The following is a 25,548-nucleotide window of genomic DNA, read 5'->3' on the forward strand; positions in this document are numbered from 1 at the left end:
GTGGGGCTAGGGGAACATTTTTAGAATGTAATAGGGTAAGGACACCTGGAGTGTGGGAGATGTTGAACTAATATATTTTACCTTTGCGAACATTGGACATGCCTTTATCAGGTGCATAGAAGAATTTTGAATGTTAATTTTCATCCCTTAGCTATATTAAAATACACCATTGACGTTGGCTTAACAGTATTTACATTGCTGAACATGCTGATGACTTCATTGATTAACTTATAGAGCATCCCATTTAAAGATTTTGTTTATTTTGGCAATTCTTATACTTTACAAACAAAATACTTTGCCTTTTTCATATTTTGATTTAACGTGACAGCTGCTTGGAGAAATAATGGTGCGGTGACAGTTTTCTGTTGAGACGCGATTTAATTTCATGCAGGATATTAGCATACGTTTCCTGTAACTCAGGTTTTGTTTATCTTTTGAGGGTTGGAAAGAGTTAAGTGAGTAAGGGCTAGTCCTAGGATGCATTCCTTTAAATAAAGTGCATTCCTGCAGTCAGACCTTTTTGAGAGAACTTTAAAGTCCAAAGCCTAGGCCTGTTTAACATAGAATAGCTTGAAAAAGGCCAAGCAGCGTGTCTCTTTCCCATTCCTCCCCCCGCCTCCCCCCCAACACACGCTTCTGATGAGCGGGTGTGGGAGAAGGTAGATTGCTGCAGTGTCAGTGCAGTCTAGAAGCAGAAGTGGCCGCCATGTTCTCTCTTTTTTTGTGAATCGCCTTCATTTGCATAGCACACTCTTCATTCATAAAAAAATAATTAAACATCCATCACCTTGGACATCTTGAAAGGATTTCCCAAGAAAAAAAAATTCGAAGCTTAATTGTATTCATGTGGATTTTTGAGTTCTGTAAGTAAGGAGAATTCGAAGTTACAAGTTAAAGTAAAGAAACATAAACACTCACAAATAACTACCCTTGTTCTCAGAATGTTGACACAGTTATGTGGGAAATATCAGTTCTGGGAGGTGCTGGGATCACGTGATCGCCTCCATTCATAAAATACCTGGCTGTCCATTCACAGTGCAGTACACTGTCTCACTGCCTTCTGCAGATTAGACCTACTTTGAGAGAGATCAAGAAGTACTGTATCTCAGATAACGCCTACTTAGAAAAAAGGCTGCGAAAAATTCTGAACGGAATGACGATAATTTTTATTAGTATCTTTTAAGAAAGTAGCTTGGATCAAAATGTCAAGTTTGTTTTAGAGATGGGAAAAATTAATTACCATATTTAAAGTAAAATACTGAGTACCTCTTTGTTGGATGTAGCTAACAGAAAAGCGAATGAGAAATGTGAATTGACACGCATGTAAAATATGGTTTCCAAATGGTCTGTGTTGGTAATACTTGCCATGGACAAATTCAGAGTGCAGGTTTTTGGTGTAGTGATGTCAGTGTGCTGTTACACGAAAAAATGAGTAAATATTCCCAGTGGTTTAATTCCAAAGTTGTTGATATCTGAAACACCAAATGGCCTTTTTTTTTTTGTTTGTTTTTTTGTTTTTTTAACTGGGAGAGCTGCTGCTTTGTCTTTCTTTTTTTAAATTTTAATTGTACTTAGTATGGGAATCACCCAGACTTTTAGAATTCTATTTTTACAAATTTATCCTGCTTTATTGATTCTCTTGGAGCTTTGTTATGCTAGTTTTTGTAGGACAAAAATAATGGTTAGCATGTAGTGTTTTGCTGTTAGATGTTAACTCTTCATGGAGACCAACTCTTGGGGTTTTACTTTTAAAAAAAAGCTAGAAAGTGATGTGTTCATCTGTTAATCACTTTTATTAAAGGCAACATTGTGCATTATCCAAACCACAGGGAACTTCTTTGGAATATAGCTATTTTTTTTTTATCTTGATTTTAGAAAGAGGAGGTGGGGGAGCAAAATAGAGAGGGAGAAGGTGAGAAAGAAAAAAAAATCTGATTTGCTGTCCCACTTATTTATGCATTGTTTGCAATAATTTATGTAAATTATTTATGCATAATTTATCCACTGGTTGATTCTTGTATGCGCCCTGACAAGGGATAGAACCAGCAACTTTGGCATATTGGGAGGACGCTCTAACCAACTGAGCTACCTGGCTAGGACTGGAATGTAGCTTTTATTCTGATAGTTTATGTATTTTATCTTTAATATATAAAGTAACATTTTGAAATGGCAATTTATTATTTATAATTATATATTATGAAGAAACCAGAGATTATTATGGCAGATACCCTTGAAGCCTTACCACAGTTTAAAGGTGTCCTGTGATGTGGATTTTACTTATAAAATCTTTATGTGTATTTTTTTCCTTTTTTCTTTTCTCATTGTTTTAAAAGCCAAAATTAATAGGAATTTAATTACAGTAGAAATTGTTCTTAACATTTGAATGTTTTTTCACCCGATTTCAAACTTCAGAGAAAAAGTGAAAATCACCAATATCTTGAGACACCTTAACTTCACCTTTTTTTAGCCATTATGGTAAAATCCAGTAAAGCCTTTAGAAGCCTCATTTTGAAATCCTCTTATTCTATACTGTATTATTTGAAATAAGAGTTCTTTGTAGAGAGAAAGCTTCCAGAAGTTGACTGTGAGTATATATTTAACCAAGAATTAGTGAAGGGTCTGTTACATGTAAGACTTTGTCTTATGCAATACCAGACTTGGTAAAATTCAGCTTTTCTTCTCCAACCTTCAGTAGGAACTGGAAAGGAATTAAAAGTGCAGTTTAAAAAAGATAATTTCCTCCACTCAGGAGTAATAGTTTATTTCAGGTAATGTACAAAATGGTCTTTAAAGTGAATACATAATAATTTGTTTGCATTTCTACTACTAAGATAGTGTCTTACTTAACATTTGATATATAAACATGCCTTTCCTTTCCTATGATGTTGATGAATCATACTCATTTATTGGATTTTTTACTATATGCCAAGCACTTTAATAAATGCTTTACCCATGAATTATGTGATTTATGTATATACATGATTTTCAACAGAATGGAATTGTGCATTAGATACTATTATAGCTTAATATTTTGTGAATCTTTTCCTATGTCACTTCTTTCTAGAATACTATAATTTTAATGGCTATATTATATTCAGTATATAGTGTACATTGGTTTAAAAAAATCTACTATTTTTTGGATATTTCCGAACATGCTACATTTGGTCTTGAGTTCTGTCTTCATCCAAATGTATTATGGTTTTTCCTTGAGATATTTTAGGAATGGAGTTAAAAGAGATGCAAAATTTTTATTTTATTCTCTCACCCAAATTGTTCTCTAGAAAAGAAAAACTGAATGTATGATAATGTTTATACCTTGAAATAGTCTCTCCAGTTCTAGAAAGAAATTTTTGCCAATTTTGAATGAGGAAATGAGACCTTGTGCCTATTTTAAAAAGGTGCTAGATGGTAAAATAGACATTAAATCTATATCTAAAATAGATATAGATTTTAAAAATTCTGAGGTTGTTTTTGGGTAACAACTATTTTAAAATACTCTGTTGTAAATAGAATTACATCATATGTGATCATACAAAAGTCATTTGCAGATAATTTATTTAACTTTTACCAACCTTTATGCAGTATGGTATAGTGTAAAGAACATTGGACTTGAGATTGGGAGATGCATTGCTGTCCTAGCTGTCATTAATTTATTCTGTGATTCTGGGCAAATGACAGCCTCTGTGGGCCTCAGTTTGCTCATTTGTAAATCAAGGTATTTGAACTAAAGCCGCAGTATTGGTGCTTCCTGTACTAACTTACCCTGAAGTAATATTGTGGTAGACATTTTGCAAGTCAATAGACTCATAACATACATATTTATTAATTTTTATGTGTTTTTTCTTTGTTTTTTTTTTAAAGATTTTATTTATTTATTTTTAGAGAAGGGGAGAGAGAGAGAGAGGGAGGGAGGGAGGGAGGGAGGGAGGGAGAGAGAGACACACACACATCAATGTGCGGTTGCTGGGGGTTATGGCCTGCAACCCAGGCATGTACCCTGGCTGGGAATCGAACCTGTGACACTTTGGTTCGCAGCCTGAGCTCAATCCACTGAGCTATGCCAGCCGGAGCCAATTTTATGTTGTTTTTGAAATATTTGAGCAAATGAAAGACTTCTGGTATAGATTTGGTAGGATGGTGCCTAAAATCATGAATTTTGAAGGACCAAGATAAAAAATTTAGAAACAATTGGTACATTAAGAATTTTTAAAGATTTTCTTATTTTATAGCCATGTGTCTTTGATAATATGTCATATATATATCACAGATGGAGAACTTTGTGGTTCTCTTTTTAAGCCTCTTTTAAGGCCTTTGGGTTTAAACACCAACTTGAGTGTTTCTAAAACGAATACTTATGTACTAACAAGATACCAGCCAAAAAGTGCCAAGAAAAGTCTTTTCATTTGGCTATTCATACAAATCTTGTTACTCTAACACTAATGGATAATTTAATAGATTAAGAAGTTAACTTAAATAATGTGTTTTTTTTAAATATTTTGATTTGGTTTGCTGCTTGTGACAAAAAAAAATTTTGTCATAGCAGCATCTCATTTTAGAGTCCAGATCCACAGTCATTACAAACTCCTAACATGTTGATTTTTGTGTTTTGTGGCACTCAAATGTTTTGAATGAGAAAAAAATACTGATGTATTTTTTGTTTAAACAGGTTATTGTTTTTGTTAAAACATAGTTCATCAGTAGTGGATCATAGACTAATGTGTTACATTGCTTGAGACATAGAGTTCTTGGAATTCAGACTACAAATTTCTGACTGAATTATGAATTGCATTCATAATCGAAGGAAATACCAAGAAACCATAACAGAATTAGAAGTCCTTGTGATAGCAATTGTATTAGTTCCTGAAAGTTGCCATAATAAGGAACCACAAATTAGGTGGCATAAAACAACAGAAATTTATTGTCTCATGGTTCTGGCGGTTAGAAGTTCAAAAGCAAGGTGTTGGCAGGGCCATGCTCCTAAATGAATAGGGGAATACTCCTTTGCCTCTTCCTAGCTCGTGGTGGTTGATGGCACTTTGGCATTGGTTTGCACCTGCCTAATTCCCTACTTCGTTTTCATGATCACATGGTGTTCTCTCTGTGTGTCTCTTTCTTCACATGGCCATTTTATAAGGACACCGTTCATTGGATTAGGAGCCCACCCTACTCCAGTATATCTTTCTCTTAACTAATATATCTGCAATGACTATTTCCAAACAAGTTCACTTTCTGAGATACTAGAGGTTTGGACTTCAACATTATTTATTTTTGGAAGGATAATTCACCCATAATAGCAGTAGAAATCAGGGTTTTTTGTTTTTTGGTTTTTTTTTTTAAACAATTACTGTCCAGGGGTTAATAGGTATATTGAAATAGCCATTATTGTAGTCTCTAGTATGAACTTACTGTAATTATTAAACTACTGCTAGAGCTTACATTTTAATGTTAGTGAAGAAGCACTTACATTTTGTATTACTGTTTCAAAATTAAAATATTTTGATAATTATGTCAGTATAATTGATTTCTTTTATAATCCCATGTATTTATTTTAAGCCTTTAAAATTGTTCTAAGAAGGGGGGCCATAGGCTTCATCAGACTAACAGAGAGGTCCATGGCATAAGAGGTTAAGGTCTCCTGCTGTAGAAGCCTGAACCCAAAGATATGTATGTAAATTGGAAGATTAAGAAAACATGAAGGATAAGATGAACAAGTTCAACATATAGCTAACAGTTCCAAAAGCAGAGATAGTGGAGGAGAGGAAATATTCAAAGATAATGGCTGAGATTTTTTAAGAAGTAGCAAATTAAATCCAATTTAGTGAACTAAACATAAAACAAAGCCTCACAGTCAAACTGGGTTTATCTTGAGATTGCAAGAATGGATCGATGTAAGAAAATCCATGTAGTTGATAACATTTGAAGATTAAAGGAGGGAAATGATACAATCTTAGTAAGTGCTAGAAATGCAGTATTGTCATTTAATCTTATGGACGTAAATGTTCATAATTTATAGATTTATAAGTGTTCATAAGTACAGATTTATGTTATTTCTACTCCCTAGAATTTTAGACTTTTTAATTTTTCTGACTTAAAATGAAAGTGTTAGATTTGATCAACTTTAGGATTTTTTAGTTCAAGAATTCTAGAATCCTAAGTGATTTTCTTTGTATTTCTGAACTGTATTTAATGTAGCATTCCTGTTACTCATAGTGTAGAATTTACTGCTGAAGGTTTCCTTGTATCTGAAATTTTTGAATTATCTTGGAAGGCATTTTCTTTCTACATTTAAAGTGCAAAGAATAAGCTTTAGTAAATTCAGTGATTGGAAGTAACATTTAATCTGATTTGTGTTATAATTTTATTTCTAAATTGTATTTGTATAACAGGGATTATAATTTAGGTAAAGGCCATTATGACTTGGAAATAGAATGTGATTGTTTTGCTGGTGTATTTAATGATACTATTGCATATGATTAAATACATCTCACTTGTTAATTCACCTGCTCAGGGATTACTTTTGCAAATGTATGATGTTCATTACTTGTTAATGGCTTCTCTGTATTTGTGTCCTAGGATTACAAGAAATTTAGAGAAATTTAGATGAAATTTAGTGAATCATGACTTTTCTGATGCCACTTTTTCAAAGTTATTGTACCTTTCATCAGATCAGAATGTTTTAGTAACTTGGGCATAAAGTCACCAATTTTTTTTTTAAGGTTTTGTTTATTTTTAGAGAGGGAAGGGGGCGGGGAGAGAGATAGAGAGAGAAACATCAATGTGCGGTTGCTGGGGGTCATGGCCTGCAACCCAGGAATGTACCCTGGCTGGGAATCGAACCTGAGACACTGTGGTTCCCAGCCCGAGCTCAATCCACTGAGCTACGCCAGCCAGGGCGTCACCAATGTTTTTAGTTTTATTTTTTACTGCTTTACTGTTAATTACATTGATATTTTAAGGTTGGAATTAGGGATCACTTTTGGGTTTGCCCCCATAATAATATGTGCAAGCATTTCACAATTTTATTGGCTAAATTATGTATATGGATTTCTTAGAAGTTTTTTCAGGACAAATACCATTAGTAAATTTTTCTTCAAGAATTTCAGTTTAATGACATATGAGAGCCTGCTAGACACTTGACTTTTCCTTAGCCTTGGAGATACAAAGATAAGCAAATCCTGATAACTGCTTTCACTATCCAACAAGGGAACTAGATCCTTCTGAAATGTGGTGAGTGCTCTGCTTACGAAGTTCTTCAAGGCTGTGGGAGAAAGTGATTCTCTCCAGGGGTGGATGGCAGGGTGTGAGTTAGTGTGTGAAGGAAGGCTTTAGAACAGAGGTGGCGTTTTAGGAGTCAGTCAGAGATTAGCTAGAAAGGAAAAAGTTATCCCAAAAAGAGAGGGGGGAAATAAAACAAAAACAATCATGGAAGGTTTGAAGAAAAGCAACCTATTTTTTGGCTAAACACGTTTGGAGGAGTGGTTGGAGATAAAAAAAAAAATGTGGGCCCAGTAAGTAGTCTGTGTATCAGCAGTCTTGGGGCAAAGAGTGATGGCTAGGCCCGGAGCCTGAGGTCCACAAGATAAATGTGACAGAAGCTCTTAGAAACTTTTTCAAAGCTTTTTTGAAAAGTTGAGGGAAATGTATTAGTAACATTAATTTTGAACATAATTCCCATATATTTTTCAAATAAAGCACTAACCATTCGAAGAAAATTTGTTCTTTGAGTTACCCTTCCTCGTTAATATAACTCTTAGGTCAGTAAGGGTAATAGTGAAAAGCACCAGCTTAAGTCTTTATCGTGTAGGCAGCAGGGAACCATTATTTTAAGTGAGGGGGAGATATTAAACTTTTGTAGAAAGCCAAATACTGGGGCTCTTTTGGACAAGTGACTAGAGGGAAAAGAAAGGAACAGAAAATGAACTCCATTTGAGGAGGAAGATATAATAATGATCGAGGTAAAGAACAGCTGGAAATAGTTCATTTGGAACTGTTGAGGATGAATTTGTAAGGCAATTCAGATTTCCAGTAAGTATGATTTTATGACTGGATATGAAGGAAGGAGTAGGAAGAGTGTGGGATGACTTCATTTTAAATTGGGGCTGCTGCAATGCTCTTAAAGTGGGAAGGGGAAGAGAAGGTTTTTAAGAGGAAAATAACTCCATTTTGATCTTTTTAAATTTGTGGGTGCCTCCTATGTATCAAGGTAGAAAATGTCTCATAAGGTGTTTTAATTATAGGTTTGGTGCCTAAAGAAGGTTAAGAGGGCAGAGTTAGAGGTGACAATTCAGCATATGTAGTAGTTGAAGCTGGTGGAAAATTGCCCAAGGAGAATATTAAGTAGAAATGGAAAGTTGAATAGTTAAAAATAGCAGTGTTTTTAAGGGAGAATAAGAAAGGACATCAAAAGAGTCTTGAGAGGTAGGAGAGTTCAGAGAGAAAGTGATTAAAACAAAATGAGAAGTGATAAAATGGAGACAGTGAAGAGCAATGTTATACTCTTCAGGGGGAAGTTAGGAGTTGAGATTTGTTGAATGTGGTGATGTCAGTTCTGGAGGGGAAGAAGAGAAAGAGATTTAAGGAAAGATGGGTAATTGAGAGCAAGACCCAGGAAAGAGGAGTCTATCAAGCTGTTTTACTGCTTGTCAGACACGGTGCTAGATTTAATCCTTCTAATAACCATGTGAGCTAAGTATTATCCATAGTTTACACATAGAGATATCTGAGACTTAAGAGAGGTTTAGTTAACTTGCCCACAGCCACACAAGGGAGTAAGAGTTAGAACTGAAATTCAAATTGCATATTATTTATACCACACTGTACTCAAACACTTAATGGCTAGACTTTATTGTAAACAAAAAATTAATCTTGAAGTGATAGGTAGACACACAGAATTGACAGCCCTTTTGAGGGACTGGAAATATTAATAAAGGACACATAGAGTGGAACTGGGAAAAACTGAAAGATTTTGATCAGACAACAGAACTCCACAGAGTGATGACACATGGGGGAAGATTAAAGTAGAAACAAATTGTTGGAGTGGAGAAGTCAGGATCTGCTAGTTTATTTTAAATGGTCAGTAAATAATGTGGCTGTTCAAGTTGCTGGGTAGGTATGAAGAGGTGAACTGGAGAGGAATCCTGAGCCAGCACCGCTGTATTTAATGCGCATGTGGGATGAGGGACTTAAAGTGGTAGTATGAATGCAGACTTCTGCCTCTACAATTTAAAGAGACAGGATCTTGGAATTGGAGGTTAAAGAGGAGGATGTCAGGAAGAAGGAGGATAAGAAAAGGGAGGGTTTCCCTGGGAGGAGTTGAGATTATTGGAAATGATAAGATCTCATGTAATGGCTCTATCAGGAATGAGAGATATTAAAAATTAGAAAGTAGAAAGAAAAATAGACCTTTGAATAAATTATCCAAATTTGGATTTTATTACGAACTTTAAGGTTTTTGAAAGACTAACCAACATGTTGACTTTATCCAAATAAATTATATTGTCTCTGACAGAAGATTTTATATTCTTTGGGTGCTCCATTCTTAATGGTTGGAAAGGCCTTTTCAAACAAAATTCACTAATTAAATTTCTGTAATTTGGTGTTCACAATTAATTAACATGATCCTGTGGCTACTGCTGTCATATTAAGACTTTGACATAAACTGTCTTCGTGCTTGATTCTCCATCTGTACAATCAGGATAATGTGTCCCTACTTCAGAGGGATGTTAAGATAAATGTAACCTCCCTCAAAAGCACTTTTTGATTAGAGATAAAAGAATATTAAAAAGAACCTTTAGTTCTTGAGAAGAAAGGTACTATGTTCATGAGATAATCAGTGCTTACTTTCACTTAGGTAGGGTTACTTTTTGAAAAAAATATTTAAGACCTTTATGCTTGCAGTTTGTTGACTTTTTTAAAGAATCAAGTTGTAAATTTTTATTACCAATTAAAAATGTGGTTCTTAAAATCTCAACTTGAGCAGATATGAAGCAATTTAAAAATCTTTATAGGTATATTATTAAAAACAGGCTTAAAAAAGAACACATTTGTCATTAACAAAAAAAAGATGTCTGTATGTCAATATAATAAAAATCCCATGCTGCATAGATAACGCAGATAGTTTTAGTTATCTGGTCAGTGGACAGAAAGCAAGCATTTATGATCTTCAGCTCCAATCTTGTTCATTTCTTATTGCTGGGATTTCATATTTGCTTGTTGAGTGACTAAACCAGATGATGGTAGAGTTAGTAAGCTGGCATTTACTCAGTCCTGCCCTGCTCAGCCTTAGCTGTGGATCTGCTATGTTTGTTTCTTTGCCATCTTGTGGTTTAGGGTTTTCTGAAGTTGCAGCAGTACTGACGTTGACCTGACCTTGGGTCTCAGCTCCTTGATTTTCCTTACCTTCTTTATCGCTGTCCTCTCTAGACTGACTTTGGTAAGGAGGGTCCCTATGGAATTGTGGTCTATAGCCCTGACACTTGTTCTGTCTCATTGGTCTACCTTGTTCTCCGGCATCCTGGTTGTTAGCACCCTCCATTACTTCGTGTACAGGAGAGTTGGAATACTGTGGTTGATGCCCATGGGGTCTCACATGTGGTGAGGGGGGAACTAGGGCTGTTGGGCCTAGACTTCAGGAGCACTCTCTGATCCCTCATTCTTTTCCTCACTTCCACTATTCTGGTAATTGTGTGGAGGGCCCCTGCAACGTGGATAGGGTCTATAATGGTTCCAGTCTGCTGCATATTTACTTCCTTGCCCTGGAACTCCACCAGGGCCTGCAACATTTGCTGCCTTTTCACCCTTTTGTCCTTCAACAACATCAGACTCCATAGCCTCTCCATCTCCTACACTGGTGAAGGTGCTTCCTGGGGTTATTCTACTTTGTGGCAGTCTGGTATACAAATATATTGTCCTCGGTGTCATTCCTATTGATGAAACCCTATTAATTTCTTACATTGAACAATTTTACTGTTCCTAAAACCTTCTTAGGGAAGCCCTTCTATACCTGTCAGCAGGTACCACCAATGTGGTGCCAGGCTTGGTGTTAGCAGCACTGAGGGTGGTGATGATGACAGACAGTGGGTGGCTGCTGGGCCTAGGCCTCACTGCTCATGGTTGTGGTAAATGGTGACTGGGGCTGACTGTAGCAGCTGTGGCTCCTCCTGGGATGTGATGGTAACTAGGCCAGCAGTAGCAGCAGTAAGGCTCATTGATGCTCTCTGGGGTCCACTGTCCTCTTGGTAGGGTTGCTTTTTGAATTTTTAAAAAATTGATTTTAGAGAGAGAGAGAGAAACATGGATTTATGTTTACTTATTGATACATTCATTGGTTGATTCTGGTATGTACTCTGACTAGGGATTGAACCTGTAACCTTGGTATATTGGGAGGATGCTCTAACCAACTGAGCTATCTGGTCAGGGCAGTAGGGCTATGGTTTTTTTTGTTTGTTTGTTGTTTTAATACTTACCTGAGGACATGCTTGTTGATTTTTAGAGAGAGATGAAGGTAAGGAGAGGAGAGAAACATTGTTGTGAGAAAGGAACATCCATCATTTGCCTCTCTTATGTGCCCCCATTTGATACCAAACTGACAACCTAGGCATGTGCCCTGAACCAGGAATGGAACCTGCAACCTTCCCATTTACAGGATGATTTTACAACCAACTGAGCCACACCAGCCAAGACAGGACAGGTTACTTTTGTAAAATGATGTGACCTGCTGGAAAATTTATATTTCAGTTTAAATGTTAAAATGTAGCTTTTTAGAAAAACTCAAAATTTAAAAATTCCAATAAGCAGAAAATACTATAAATCTATATTGTGAACATTTTTTCCATGTTCTGAGCATTTAAGTACCTAAGTATTTAGTATTACTTAGTATTTAGTATTTAGTATTACGAAATTAAGTATCTAAGTATTTAGATACTTAATTTTATGCAACTGTAATCAAATGTGGATCCTATTAATAGATCTATTGATATTAATAGGGATCCTCATGATAAGTAATAGGCTAAATCTGCTGGTTAGAAGCTCATTGCTCTTGATTTAATCTCTTATCTTTAATTGGGACAGCTAAAGGTCTGTAAGTTTATATTTTAGTTCATTTTATAGTCATCGACAGCTAAAGCAAAAACTTGTTTATATTTTAATTTAGCCTGATGTTTAGCCTCATTATTCCAAAAAGGTATAATTTGTTAATTCAAAAATAACTGTCTTAGATAATAATTACTGAAACTTGGGTTAGGAATGAATTTGAAGTTAACTCAATATCTTAAATGAACAAAAATCAGGAACTTAAAAAATATGGTGATTAAAAATTGTATGTATTTTTTTGGTGAGAGTTATTTGAGCCAAAGAGCAAACTTAATTAGTAAAAATGAACACGTAACAAAAAACTTTAATAATGTCAAATTAAGATATCCTTTAACTCTGTATTATGGTCATTTTTTAAAGTCAGGGAAGAGATAGATGAATGAGTGAGACAAGCTAACCTCTAACCACCTTAGTTTTCTATAGCAATTTTTCTTAGTCTTGATACTTCACGAGAACAAACTTAACTTCAAGGTGAGTCAAAAAGAAAAAGAAATGTACGTACCTTATGCTAAATAGACCTTATTGCCAATGAGTCTGAACTTGTATAATGTGTACTGTCTATCCATAGGCCTTAGCATACATCAAATAAAAGACTAGTTTGACTTACAATTACTGGCTAACTTCTAGTTGTGTCATTTGTTTATATACCCTTTCTCAAATAGATTTAGGTAGGTAGTGGTGGGAAAACTGAAACTGAGCTAAATCCTTTTAAAACTGACTGTTATAGTCTGAATGTTTGTGCCCCCAGACCCATCTCAAATTCCTTTCTTGAACTCCTAACCCCCAATTAATATTAGGAAGTGGAGCCTCTGGGAGGTATTTAAATCATGAGAGTGGAGCCTTCTTGAATGGGATGTGTCTTACATATAAAAAAGAGGCTCTAAGTAGCCCTGGCCAGGTGGCTTAGTTAGAGCATTGTCCCTGATATGCCAGATTTGTGGTTTGAACTGCGGTCAGAGCACATACAAGAGGCAACCAGTGAATGAATAGATAGGTGGAACAGCAAATTGATGTGTTCTCTCTCTCTCTTCCTCCCCCCCCCCCAAATCAATAAATCATAAAAAATGTAAAAAGAGAGACGTTCCAGGTAGGTCTCTAGCCCCTTCTATACAAGAGGGGAATGGTGAGGGAAATGAGAAGGCCTTGGCTGTGAACCAGGAAGAAGGCCTTAATCTGATTGTGCTGGCATCTTGATCTTTAACTCCCCAGCTTTCAGAACTGTAAGAGATACATTTCTGTTCTTTATAAGCTACACATCAGTATTTTGTTACAGCAGCTTCAATGGATTAGACACTGACTTTTTTATGTTTGTTTTGGAGAAGACAAGGAGCAATAATTACATCAAAGAAAGAAAGAAATCAGTTAAAACCCCAACACAATTGTCAGTTGTTTCTAGATCCATGTGTATATATTTTACTTGTTTTAGTAGGGTATGTACAAACACTTATTATTCATTTTTACCTTTTATACATAATATAAATAATTTCTGTGCTTATACATGGTTTTTTAGTAATCATAATTTAATGCCAGTAATGTTTCATCAAGTTGTACCATAAGTTTTCATAGCTATTATCTTCTTAGTGAATACTTTAGGTTTCTAGCTCTTTGCTATTATAAATAATGTTGCAGTGAGCATCAATTTGCATAGAATTATTTTCTTTTGTTCATTTAAATTCTTTGGATGAATTATAGGAGGGAGATAATTTTGTCAAAGAATATATGTGTTTTTTATTCTTGATATAAATTATTGCTTCCAAAAATTCACATTTTTTAATATGTGGGTTATTTATAAATGAAATTCATTTTCATATTTCTTGCATTCCATTTTTGTTCTTTAGTAACTTGTGCTTTTTGATATAGCTCCTAGTACATAATTAAATTGACAGCTAACAATCATTTTAAATACAGGGGTTGGAAGTATGTTTACAGTTTTGAGTCCACAAAACAGTTTATTTTTACATTACTTATTAATAATTATTAACCTACTTTTGCCCACGCCTGTAATACTACTGTTATTACCCTCACTCACAAACATGAGGAAACTTGAAGCTTAGCAAAGTTAAATAATTTGGCAAACATTACATATCTGGTAAAGACTCTGAGCCTTGCACTGAAACAGTGGCTTTGAACTTTTGGCTCTGACAATACCAAATACATTATACCTTTTGACAGTGTGTGTGTGTGTGTGTGTGCTCCACACACACACAAAACCTTTCCTAAAATAACTTAGACTTACTGTGTGATGACATAGGCTGACTCTTGTACTCCTATTCATTCTCAGTAAAAAAAAATAATGCTGGTCAAGACACTTAAAGTGAAAAATCCCCTGTCCTGAACTGCAGTGCAGTGTATGGGATGTTGTCTTCTAAGGATGTATCTCTATTGGTACTAAAGAGTACATTTTTGTTCAGCTTATTATTCCCTGAAATAAGAGATAATACTCAAAGTTATAGGATCCTCAAGAGAGTGCATTTCAAGGTCGAGGTCTGAGAGAATTGCAGGGAATTCAGATATGAACTACTATAGCAAGAATAAAGATAAGTATTACATCATTGCTTCTCAAATTTCTTCACTGAAGTGCCCTGATAGATAAGGGAATGCATTCCAAAAGCAGCCTTTAAAATAAAAAGTACAGAATTATTTTGAAAGCTAGAAAACTATCTCAGAGGTTAATGTGAATATGTCATTCTGATCAATAATGTGGTTGTAATTCTAATTTGAAATGTCTTAATATTATTTATGTTAGGAAAAATTGGAAAGCTCTTTATCCACAAAAATCTTTGTACATTTACATCCTGTGGCATTATGTGTCCCTGGCCCATGTGGCACATTAATGGGGGTGTACTCTCTTGAGAGAGGCAGCGTTTTGGGATATACCCAGAGTGTGTTTCTGAGACCAGAGAGTGATTGTGCACTGTAATTATAGTGGCTGTCATATTCAAAGAAAAAATAGGAATGTATTGATTCAGCCAAGATTAATATAAACATTTTGAAGTATAATAATATATAATCACACTGTAGGAAATTTGAAAGATGATGGGCAGTACCTATAGAAGAAATTTTCTTTTGTGGACACACTTATATTCAAAGTATTATAAAGGCAAAACTATATAGAGGTCTTAAATTTAAGATGTGTTGTTTTTGTAAAAGTTTCAGGTAGGTCATAGAGTTTATATAGACAGTGAATTACTTGTGTTGGAACATTAGCATAATTCTTGGAACAGTTACACTAATTGGCATTCTATAAGAAATCTGCATTGTTGTGTAGAAAAGGAAACTCAGATTCTCATCTCAATTTTACCATTTACCTATGTGACTGAGAGCAAATCTTTTCATATGTGAGAGCATTTCTGCTAATGAGCTCAGTAATCTTTTCCCACTTATAAATTACTTTTCATGAAAATTACATATAAATGGATTTATGTGTATGAGTTTTGATTTACTTACTTATAGGGGAAAAGGGGGTTTTCCAGAGGATTGGATAAAGAAGGCAGACAGGTATAGAAAAGGTTTTAGCAAAACCCAAGGGAGAGAAAAAAGCTGAGGAAAGTGAACCTAGACTTTAGATTTGAAATGTCTAGGTCTCTTTGGGAGATAAATGAGATCTGTATAAGGAGTAGTTATATTAAAGGTTATATAACATACATATTAGGAAGTTATATAAAATATCTACATGGTTAAAATCAGTCCTAGAATTTGGGTGGTGGTGTATCAAATGAGCTGGAAAATGCCCTTTTAATATGTTGGTTGTAACAAAACAAATTCATAGAGGATGTTGAGATCATGTAATAAGCAGGGGGAGACCCCCAAACATTTGTAAGTCATCAGGGGATGGAAAATTAGAGTTCATTATTCTAGACCCTTTACATTTTAAAAGCTAGGAATTACTGATATTCTGTGCATTATTTGGTCATGCTTTCATTATTGCTTATTAATGAAGGTAAGTAATTATGAGAGTTTTCATAGACTCCAATGTTGAAACTGTTTGATGCACAACAAGCACTAAATGTTGGCAGTATGCATTCAGATATGGCCTTGGTAACTTAACCTTATTTTCTAAGTTTTTATCTCTTCCTCAGTTGCAATAATAATTTTATTATCTTAGTTTGGGAGGTATTCCAGCCCTGTGTTAGTACATCTCCAGCCTTTGAAGTCATCAAAACTATAAGGAATTGTAGAAAAAAAACCTTATTTTTACTACTCTTTAATTCATTCTCTCACAGTTCTTTCAACTGTTTCTATTATTTTATGGAAGGGGTGCTTTTTTTTCTGTTAAAATTTTCTTATTTCCATTTGCTACTATTTGGGCTTTTGACAATCTAAAGCTGCACTTCCATTGGAATTTTCTGTGGTGATGGAAATCTTCTGTTTGTGCTGTCCAGTATGGTACATAGTATGTGGCTGTTTTGCTAATGAGTACTTGAAATGTAGCTTCAGGGAATGAAGAACTAAAATTGTAATTTTATTAAGTAGCCCACATGTGGCTAGTGATTTCTGTTTAGATAGTACTGATCTTGTGTGTTTCTAATTCTTGAGTCCCAGCAAATTTTTTAAAACAATGAATGACATCTTTTTTTATTCAGTCTTAGCCAGTTTTTGAAGAAAGCTAAAAAAATTTTTAACATGGAGTTATCTTGAGGTAGTACAGCTTTTTCCAAAGTGTGGAACTTACCCTGCTATATAAGACAATTTTAGTTTATTACAGACCTGGCATTAAATTAAATTGACAAGTTATTTCTTTGTTAAGACTTTTTGCATTTAATTAAGTTGTTTTTATTTGTGCATGTGCATTTTTCATAAGGAAGGAGTAATATCCTCAATCTCTGGGTAGATATAGCCAATATTTTTTTATTTTTACTGTATTAAAATGTTTTGATACTAGTATTTACAGCTTATTATAGTTCTGTTTTGTTTTGTTTTTAATGGCTGTAGTGATTAGGTCTTTCCTTTTAAGAACAACATTTTTGGGGGTAATATATATGGGTACACATATAAAGCAGAATGTTGATGAGGGTAGTAATGTCAAAACAAAAACAAGGTTGTTACATACCACCTAGTAGGAGGAGAGAATTGGATTGGGTAAGGAATTAGGAGCCCTGCGGGGCCACGAGTTTGCTGAGGCAGTCTGTCTATTTTAGGTAAGGTTTCTGCTATGGCAAAATGGGAAGAGGTTGGTTTAGAGTGAGAAGTGATTTTTAAGTTTTAAAGTGTGTTTTATTCTGTAGTAACTTCTGATAGATCATGTTTTATTAAAATTCTCACCCAAGGATGTTTCCTGATTTTGGGGGGAGGGGGGGATGTTGTGGAGAGAGAGAAATGGAGATGAGAGAGAGACATCCACTGGTTGCCTTCTGTACCGCCCTGGACTGGAGATCGAATGGTAAACTTTTGAAGTATGGGATGACATTCCATCCAACTGAGCGACCCAGCCTGGGCAAGATCATAACATTTTGGATGGTAGCTAACATATATTGAGTATTTCGCTGAATGTCAAACATGATTACCTTCTTTAAGTCCTTGACTCCAAAGTAGATTATACTTAACCCCCAATCCATTTTAAAGAACCTCTGATGCACCAGTTACAAGTTACAGAATGTAATGTAACAGTAATGGAATATAGTCAGTAATATTGTAATAACTATGTATGGTGGCAGAATTGTCATCACTTCATAGGCATATAAATGTGAATCAATATGATGCACACAATAAATATTATATGTCAACTATAATTAAATAAAATAAAATTTAAAAAGCCCTTAGTTGGCCCTGGACACATGGTTCAGTTGGTTGGAGCATCCTTAGGTGCACTGAAGTGTTGTAGGTTAGGTCCCCATTAGGGGTGCATGGGCTGGGGTGGGGTGGGGGGCATTGTGGGGCAGCCTCTGATGCTACTCTCATAGATGTTTCTCTCTCTGTCTCTTCTCTCCCTACCCTTTCTCTTTCTCCGCCCTCCCTCCTCCCTTCCTCTCTCTAAAAATCAGTGGGACCTGTCCTTAGGTGAGGATTAAAACAGAAAAACCCTCTTGTGCACAGAATTGGGTTAATCTTTATCTTGGTTCATGCTGTCATCATTGGTCTGTGTATGGACCTCTGAAGTCTATTATTTTAATGGTTTATTTACTTGACAAATACCCAGGCACAGTACAATCTAAGAATCAGAACCTTAGTGATAACACACATCTACCTAATGTGCATCTCTCATATTCCCTTGTCTTCTCAGAGGTCACTGTAAACTGAGTTGTATGTTTACTGTTTCCTTCCTATTAAAAAAAGTTTTATCACATAGATGTATGCCTAAACAGTGTCTCATTGTTTAAATATGTTTGAACTCTAGAAAAGGAATATATTTACTTATATGTGAACACCTGGGACTTGATTTCTTTTTCTCAATGCATTACTAAGATGTGTTGTTTTTCAGTGGGGGTTTTTTTTTGGTATACTTTTTAAAAAATCTATTTGCACTACCATATAATACTCAATTTTGTGAAGTTACTACTCTCTTGTGTAAGGGTATTTGGATTGTTTCTAGGTATTTGCTATTATGAACATTATTACATTACATAAACACTTTTACAACATGCTTCTGATACATACCTGCTAAATGTTTGCTTGAGTATGTATTTAGGAGTGAAATAGTTGGATTGCAAGATATGTTATGAATTTTCAAGTTTATAAGATAATGCCAAATTGCATCCCAATATAGTTTGGGAATTTTTACTTTTACTAGCAATGTAATAGAATGGGTGTAAAATTGTACTTAGTGGCCTTCTTGATTTGCATTTTCTATGAGAGATAATTAATTACCAAAATTTTTTTGAGTGTTTACTGTGTCCCAGACAGTGTTCTAAATACTTTATACTTTAATGTAATTTTAATTATTTCTTTAAACTAATTTTCACTTAATTAAAGTTAATGAATTTATTGATTTATTAAAATTAATGACTATTAAAAAATAGTAGATTCTTTTCATGCCACAACAACCATTTTGGTTAGATACAATTATGTCCATTTATAGATGAAGAAACTGAGGCTCTCTGAAGTTAAGCGAGTAAATAAATGAAAGTTGGGATTTATTTGTTTATTCTTATTTTTAAATATATTTTATTGATTACATTATTACAGTTGTTCCGTTTTTTTTCTCCCCTTTATTCTCCTCTGCTCTGTATCCTCACCCCCATCAGCATTCCCCCAACTTAGTTCGTGCCCATGGTTCATACATATAAATTCTTTGGCTTCTCCATTCCCTATACTATTTTTAACCTTCCCCTGTCTATTTTATACCTAAAATTTATGTTCCTTATTCCCTGTACCTTTTCCTCCATTCTCCCCACTCCCTGCTGATAACCCTCCATGTAATTTCCATTTCTGTGATTCTGTTCCTGTTCTAGTTGTTTGCTTGGTCATTTTTGTTTTTGTATTTTTTTTTAGGTTTGGTTGTTGATAGTTGTGCGTTTGTTGTCATTTTACTTTCATATTTTTGATCTTCTTTTCTTAGGTCCCTTTAACATTTCATATAATAAGGGCTTGGTGATGATGAACTCCTTTATCTTGGCTTTATCTGGGAAGCACTTTATCTGCCCTTTCATTCTAAATGATAGCTTTGCTGGACAGAGTAATCTTGGATGTAGGTCCTTGCCATCCATGACTTCAAATACTTCTTTCCAGCCCCTTCTTGCCTGCAAGGTTTCTTTTGAGAAATCAGCTGATAGACTAATGGGAACTCCTTTGTAGGTTACTGTCTCCTTGTCTCTTGCTGCTTTTAAGATTCTCTCTTTATGTGTAATCTTGGGTAACTTAATGATGATGTGCCCTGGTGTGTTCCTCTTTGGGTCCAACTTCTTTGGGACTCTCTGGGCTTCCTGGACTTCCTGGACATCTGTTTCCTTTGCCAGATTGGGGAAGTTTTCCTTCATTATCTCTTCAAATAAGTTTTCAATTTCTTGCTGTTGACTCTCTGGTACCCCTGTAATTTGGATATTGGAATGTTTCAGGTTGTCCCAGAGAGTCTTCAGCCTTTCATTTTTTTGGATTCTTGTTTCTTTGTTCTGATCCAGTTGGATGTTTATTTCTTCCTTTTGTTCCAAATCATGCTTTGAGCCCTGGTTTCCTTCCTGTCACTGTTAGTTCCCTGAATATTTTGCTTTATTTCACTCTGGGTATCTTTCATTTTGTAACCAAGCTTAATCAGTTCTGTGAACATTTTGATTACCAGGGCTTTGAACTCTCCATCAGATAGATTGGCTATCTCCTCATTGCTTACTCTCTTTCTGGAGTTTTGCTCTGGTCTTTCATTTGGGCCATATTTCTTTGTCTTGGTGTACCTGTTAAGTTGTAAGGGGGCAGGACCTTAGGTATTCACCCCAGTAAGGCAACTCTCCTTGCTGTGGCGCTGCCTGTGGGGGAGGGGCCAGAGAGGGAATAGAGCACCTTGCCTGTCCCGCTCTAAGCCCACTTTCTGACAGACTCTTGTGTGAGACTGAGTGTTTCTCCCACCACGGCAACCCCCACCCACCCGCACAGTAGTCCACCGCCAGCTCTGAATCTCAGTTTCCTCCTCAGCCAGCCCCACCTGTGTGGTCTGCTGCCTCACCACGGGTTTTCTTGGTCCGTATCAAGTAGTTTAAAAATTCTGGAGTGAATTTTAATGTATACTGGTTTACACATAAACTTTTGTACATAACATTGTGAACTAAATGAAATTTTTTCTTCAATATTTCTAAGTAATGTACTTGAAGTAGTTCATTATTGAGCCAATCGTCTTTGTTTATCAGCTGCTAGATGCTCAGTAGATGTTTTGAGTTTTACGCTGTAGGTACTGTTTTAAGGTAACATTACTTTAAAATTATAATTTTGGGGGGAGGTTAGGTGGTGAAGGGATTGAGCATAAAGGAAAAAGGACTCATGGACATGGACAACAGTGTTGATTGCTTGGGGGAGGCAGATATAAGGGGACTAAATGGTAATGGAAAAAATACGATAAAAAATAGAAAGTAAAATTATAATTCTAGTATAGGTGATAATTTATTTGCTTAATAATTGTGGAGTGACAAAGTGCTAGACCCAGTAGGCCACAGGTGGAAACACAGGCCTGCAGGCAGAATCCAGCCGTCTACCTTGTTTTATCTGGCCCAGCACCTTGTTTCTACCCTGCAGCAGCGCTGAGCTCTCACTTAACTGTTAAGGAGTAGTTACATTTATACAGTCCTAAAATTATTTCGGCCCTTTGAAGGCAACCGTGAGGCTGATGTGGCCCCTGGTGAAAATGAGTTTGACAGCCCTGCAGTAGGGTATTATCTAAACTCAGATGTTAAACTGTTAAGGTTCTCTGAAAACAGCGTCTAGGCCTTTTTTATAGACAGAAGTCTTCTGATTCATGTTTAAGTGTATGCTGCAAGGTTTAGTGGTAGATAAATGTTCCAGTGCACTGACCACAAAAGGATCAATCACACACGTGTGTTGGAATGGTTGGCTGATACAAGCAGCCAAACAGATGGAGATCAGGATGTTGCATCATTTATTATTAGTCAAATTTAGTCCATTTCCTGGATTTTACATTGTCCTTAGGTTTGGCAGTCATTAATGCTGATACTGAATGAAATAGCTGTGGCAAACATCTATTAAGCATTTATTATATGCCAGAGAAAGGATCGGAACTAGCATTTTTGAGGTTTACTGTGTTCCAGGTATTAAGAGGCTTTGGGGATGTAAATGAATAAAATCTGCATCTTTGCCCTCTAGGAGTTCTCAATCGGATATTAGAACCAAATGACATGTTCTTTGGTAATGAAGGACTTGGAAACATGGTTTCCTGCTAGGGGAAATATAGTTTTCCCAAGAAGAGGAGGAAAAGCTATTAAAAATAAAAATTACTACTTTTTAAAAAAAATCGTCACTGGAGGATATGTTCATTTTACAGAGAGAGGAAGACGAAGGGTGGGGAGGGTGGTGGCAGGGAAGAAAGAAGGGGGGGAGGAGGAGGAGGAAGAAATGTCGATGTTAGAGAGAAACATGAATTTGTTGCCTCCTGTACGCCCTGACTAGGACCTAACCCCAACCTAGGTATGCACCCAGACTGGAATTGAGCTTTGCCCTTTTGGTGTCTGAGATGGTGCTCCAACCAACTGAGTGACCTGGCCAGAGCAGAAAATTACTACATTTTGAAGAGGCATCTTTACAAATTATGCTTGACTTAATATATATAGGTCAGTAGTCTTATGATCTGACAAAATAGACAGAGTCTTAAGTGTCTGATTTACTTAACGTTTGTGTGGCAGGATAGATTGTGTAGGAGGGGTGGCAGGCTTAGTGTCAACAACTTAGAGCTAAGGATGAGGTGAATATTGTGAACCTCATCTTTTATAACTTTACCCATTATATGTGGTAAATAAAATTTTATATATAAATGATATTTTATTATTATGGCACGTGTGTCTTCAGTCTTCTTTTTAATTATTATTTTTTTTTACTAAGCAAGAGCTCCCCGAAATGAGTATAATTTGTAACATATTAGCCCAGTTGGGTTAGGCTGTAAATGTAAGAGCATGAGATGTGTCATTCTACATCACATAAATGATCCAAACAGCCTAGATTCTGATTGGAAGACCAAAGGGCATTTTAGGTGAAGGACACTGTTGTGGCTCCAAACTTCACAATTAAATTATCATAAACTTACTGAGCTATAATTTTTCTCCCTTTCTTCTCAGTTATTTGTACTAAAACTTGGGAGATTTTTATGGGTGAGAGGTCAAGGTAAGAGTAGTGAAGAGATTATGGAAATATGTGGCCTGTCATGGTCTTTTACCAGCCTAGGTAATCTTGAAATCTTTTCAGTATTAGAGTGGAACCTGGGTTCTCAAACTTAATTCATTCTAGAAGCAGGGTTCAGAAGCAGGTAATTCTGTTCGAAACAGGATTTGTTTGAACACAATCTCCTTTGTCGCCTGAGAGGTCTCATACAGATGTCAGCAAGAAAGGATTGTCAGGTCGAGAACCCAGGATTTTCAACAGCCAAGACATATTTCCGGTGAACAACTGGTCGAGAACCGAATTGTTTGAGATGGGAGATGTCTGAGAAGAGTTGTTCAGAGATAAGTGGCAGTTATTGATGAAATAAATATAAGGTAGTATTCCTTTAGAAAATTCATGTGTGTGTATATATTCATTTTCACTCTGAAATAATTTTAGACCTGTATAAAAGCAGGAAAAATATACAAAGAATATCCAGATTTTTCTTCAGCTGGCCTTCCAAAACATTCACCTCTAAATAACATGGGCAAATCAGTCAATTAACATTGATACAATATTATTGTCTGCTGACCTAAATTATTTAAGTTTCATCAATTATTCCACTGATGTTCTTTTGTAGTTCAGGATACAATCCAGTATCACATGTTGTATTTAGTATCTATGTCTCCTTAGTCTCCTTTAATCTAGAACAGTCTTTCTTTCATACCTATGAAAACTTTTGAAGATGGTCAGGTATTTTATAGAATGTTTCTCAGTTTGGGTTTGCCTGATGCTCACTTTTGATTAAATTCAAGTTAAGCAATACCCTCGCAGGGGTGTCCAACCCACGCCTCAGGATGGCTGTGAATGCGGCCCAACACAAAGATCTTAAATTTGCTTCAAACGTTATGAGATTTTTGTGTGTGTGATTATGTGCCACAATGTATTTAATGAGTGGCCCAAGACAACTCTTCTTTTGGTGTGGCCCAGAGACGCCAAAAGGTTGACCCACCCTTCCTAGAGTGAATGTGTCTTCGTCCTTCAAATCAGGAAGTCCATGATGTTGATATATCCCACCCTGATGATGAGAACTTGGATCATTTCGATAAGATGATTTCTCAGCTGGTAACTTTTCTTTGTAATAAGCATCTTCTAAGGAGAGATACTTTGAGACTATGTAAACACCCTATTTCCTGTTATACACTTGCCCGCTATTTTTAACATTTGTTAATGATTCTTGCCTGCAACAATTGTGATATTTGCCAAATGGTGATTTTCTACTTCCATCATTCCTCCACTTTATTAATTGGAATTCTATAGACAGGTTTTCTCCTCTCACATTTATTTATTTATTTCTGTGGTATGGATTATAATCTTTTGCTATCATTTTGATACTCTGTTGTCCCAGATTTGGCTATTGGGAGCCCATCAAGGTGACTTCTGCGCCCTTTTGTCATGTTGTTCATTTTTTGAGCACTTCTGTTTTGGCTTCACAAGGTGTTCCAGGCTCATCCCATATTTTTCCTGCCCCAGCTTTAGAGTCAATCTCATTTATCCAAGGAACTCTCTCTTTCCATTTGTTGGAAACTATATTTAGAAAACCATTATCCAGTGTTAGGTGTGCTCATTGTCATTGGGGTGAGGTTGATGGTACCAACCCTATTTTATAGATGAAGGAATCTAAACTGAAAGTTTGTCAGTTTCATAATCCTCAGATAAAAGTGATAGAGTTGGTATGTACGCTCTAAACCTGTCAGTCCAAAGTCCAGGGTTTCTACTTAGTCTCCATAGTATTCCTTCCTTACATTTGCCTTTTCCATCAATTTTGTTATTTGTTTTTTCTGGCAAGGACAGGGCATAATCTAATTTTAACATCAAAGATGATTATTTGCTAATAATAGGTATATAGCTATTCAAAACAGAAAAGTAATTGCAGTTCCAAAAACATTTATTATAGAATGCTATGGGTAATGCAGCGTGCTAGACATTGGTGGTACATGAATATATAATTTGGGGGGGGAGACATTTGTTGAGAATTTTTGTTTACTGTGGCTTCTCGTCCCTCTGTATAGTTAAGGGGTAGGGGTAGGTGGTATGGCTATTATAAGTTAATTCATTATCCATGAGTCCACATGGTTATTTATATACTTAAAGATATACTACATAAGTATATTGGTGTTTAGATTTACATATATTTATGTGTCACTTTTAAGTACTGTCACTTTACAATTTCAGTAATATATAACCATTAAATGATATATGCTGACTAAACATACTAAAGCACTTTGTCCCATATTCCATATGAGCAAAGAGACTTAAATGACTTGCCTAAAATCATAAGGTGGATTTAAATACAATTTTACACTTCCTACTATTTGAAGTACTGTTTCTGTTACATACTATCTTCAGGCTTTTAGAGTATTCCTTAGTTCTGATGTTTAGGATTGGTGAACAAGTTTATTGCGTACATCTTTGTGGGGGCTTTTGAATTCATTCTGTGAAGGTTGAAGGCCCAACTCTGTAACTTAACTAGTTTTTTGATCTTGGATTTGTGAAAAACTGCATCTGTAAAATGAGGATATTATACCTGCTTTGGAAGGTTGTTGTGATGATTAAATGTAATCCATGTGAAGCGTTGAACTGTGTCTGCACATAGCAAATGCTGAAGTATTGGCTACTTATCACTGTCAGTAGTAGAAGTCCCTACTTAATTGATTAAAAAGAAACATTAAA

At 35.6% G+C, this 25,548-nt stretch overlaps 1 protein-coding gene and 1 pseudogene across 2 annotated transcripts in view; one reads left to right on the plus strand and one right to left on the minus strand.

Moving 5' to 3' along the window:
• SPRED1 (sprouty related EVH1 domain containing 1) overlaps positions 1-25,548 on the plus strand; it is a 123,927-nt gene that overhangs the window by 1,722 nt on the left and 96,657 nt on the right. The gene's annotated exons all lie outside the window — the stretch shown is intronic.
• LOC114491519 lies at positions 9,000-11,110 on the minus strand (annotated as a pseudogene).

The sequence above is a fragment of the Phyllostomus discolor genome, chromosome 1 (genome assembly GCF_004126475.2).
Source record: "Phyllostomus discolor isolate MPI-MPIP mPhyDis1 chromosome 1, mPhyDis1.pri.v3, whole genome shotgun sequence".
Taxonomy (NCBI): domain Eukaryota; kingdom Metazoa; phylum Chordata; class Mammalia; order Chiroptera; family Phyllostomidae; genus Phyllostomus; species Phyllostomus discolor.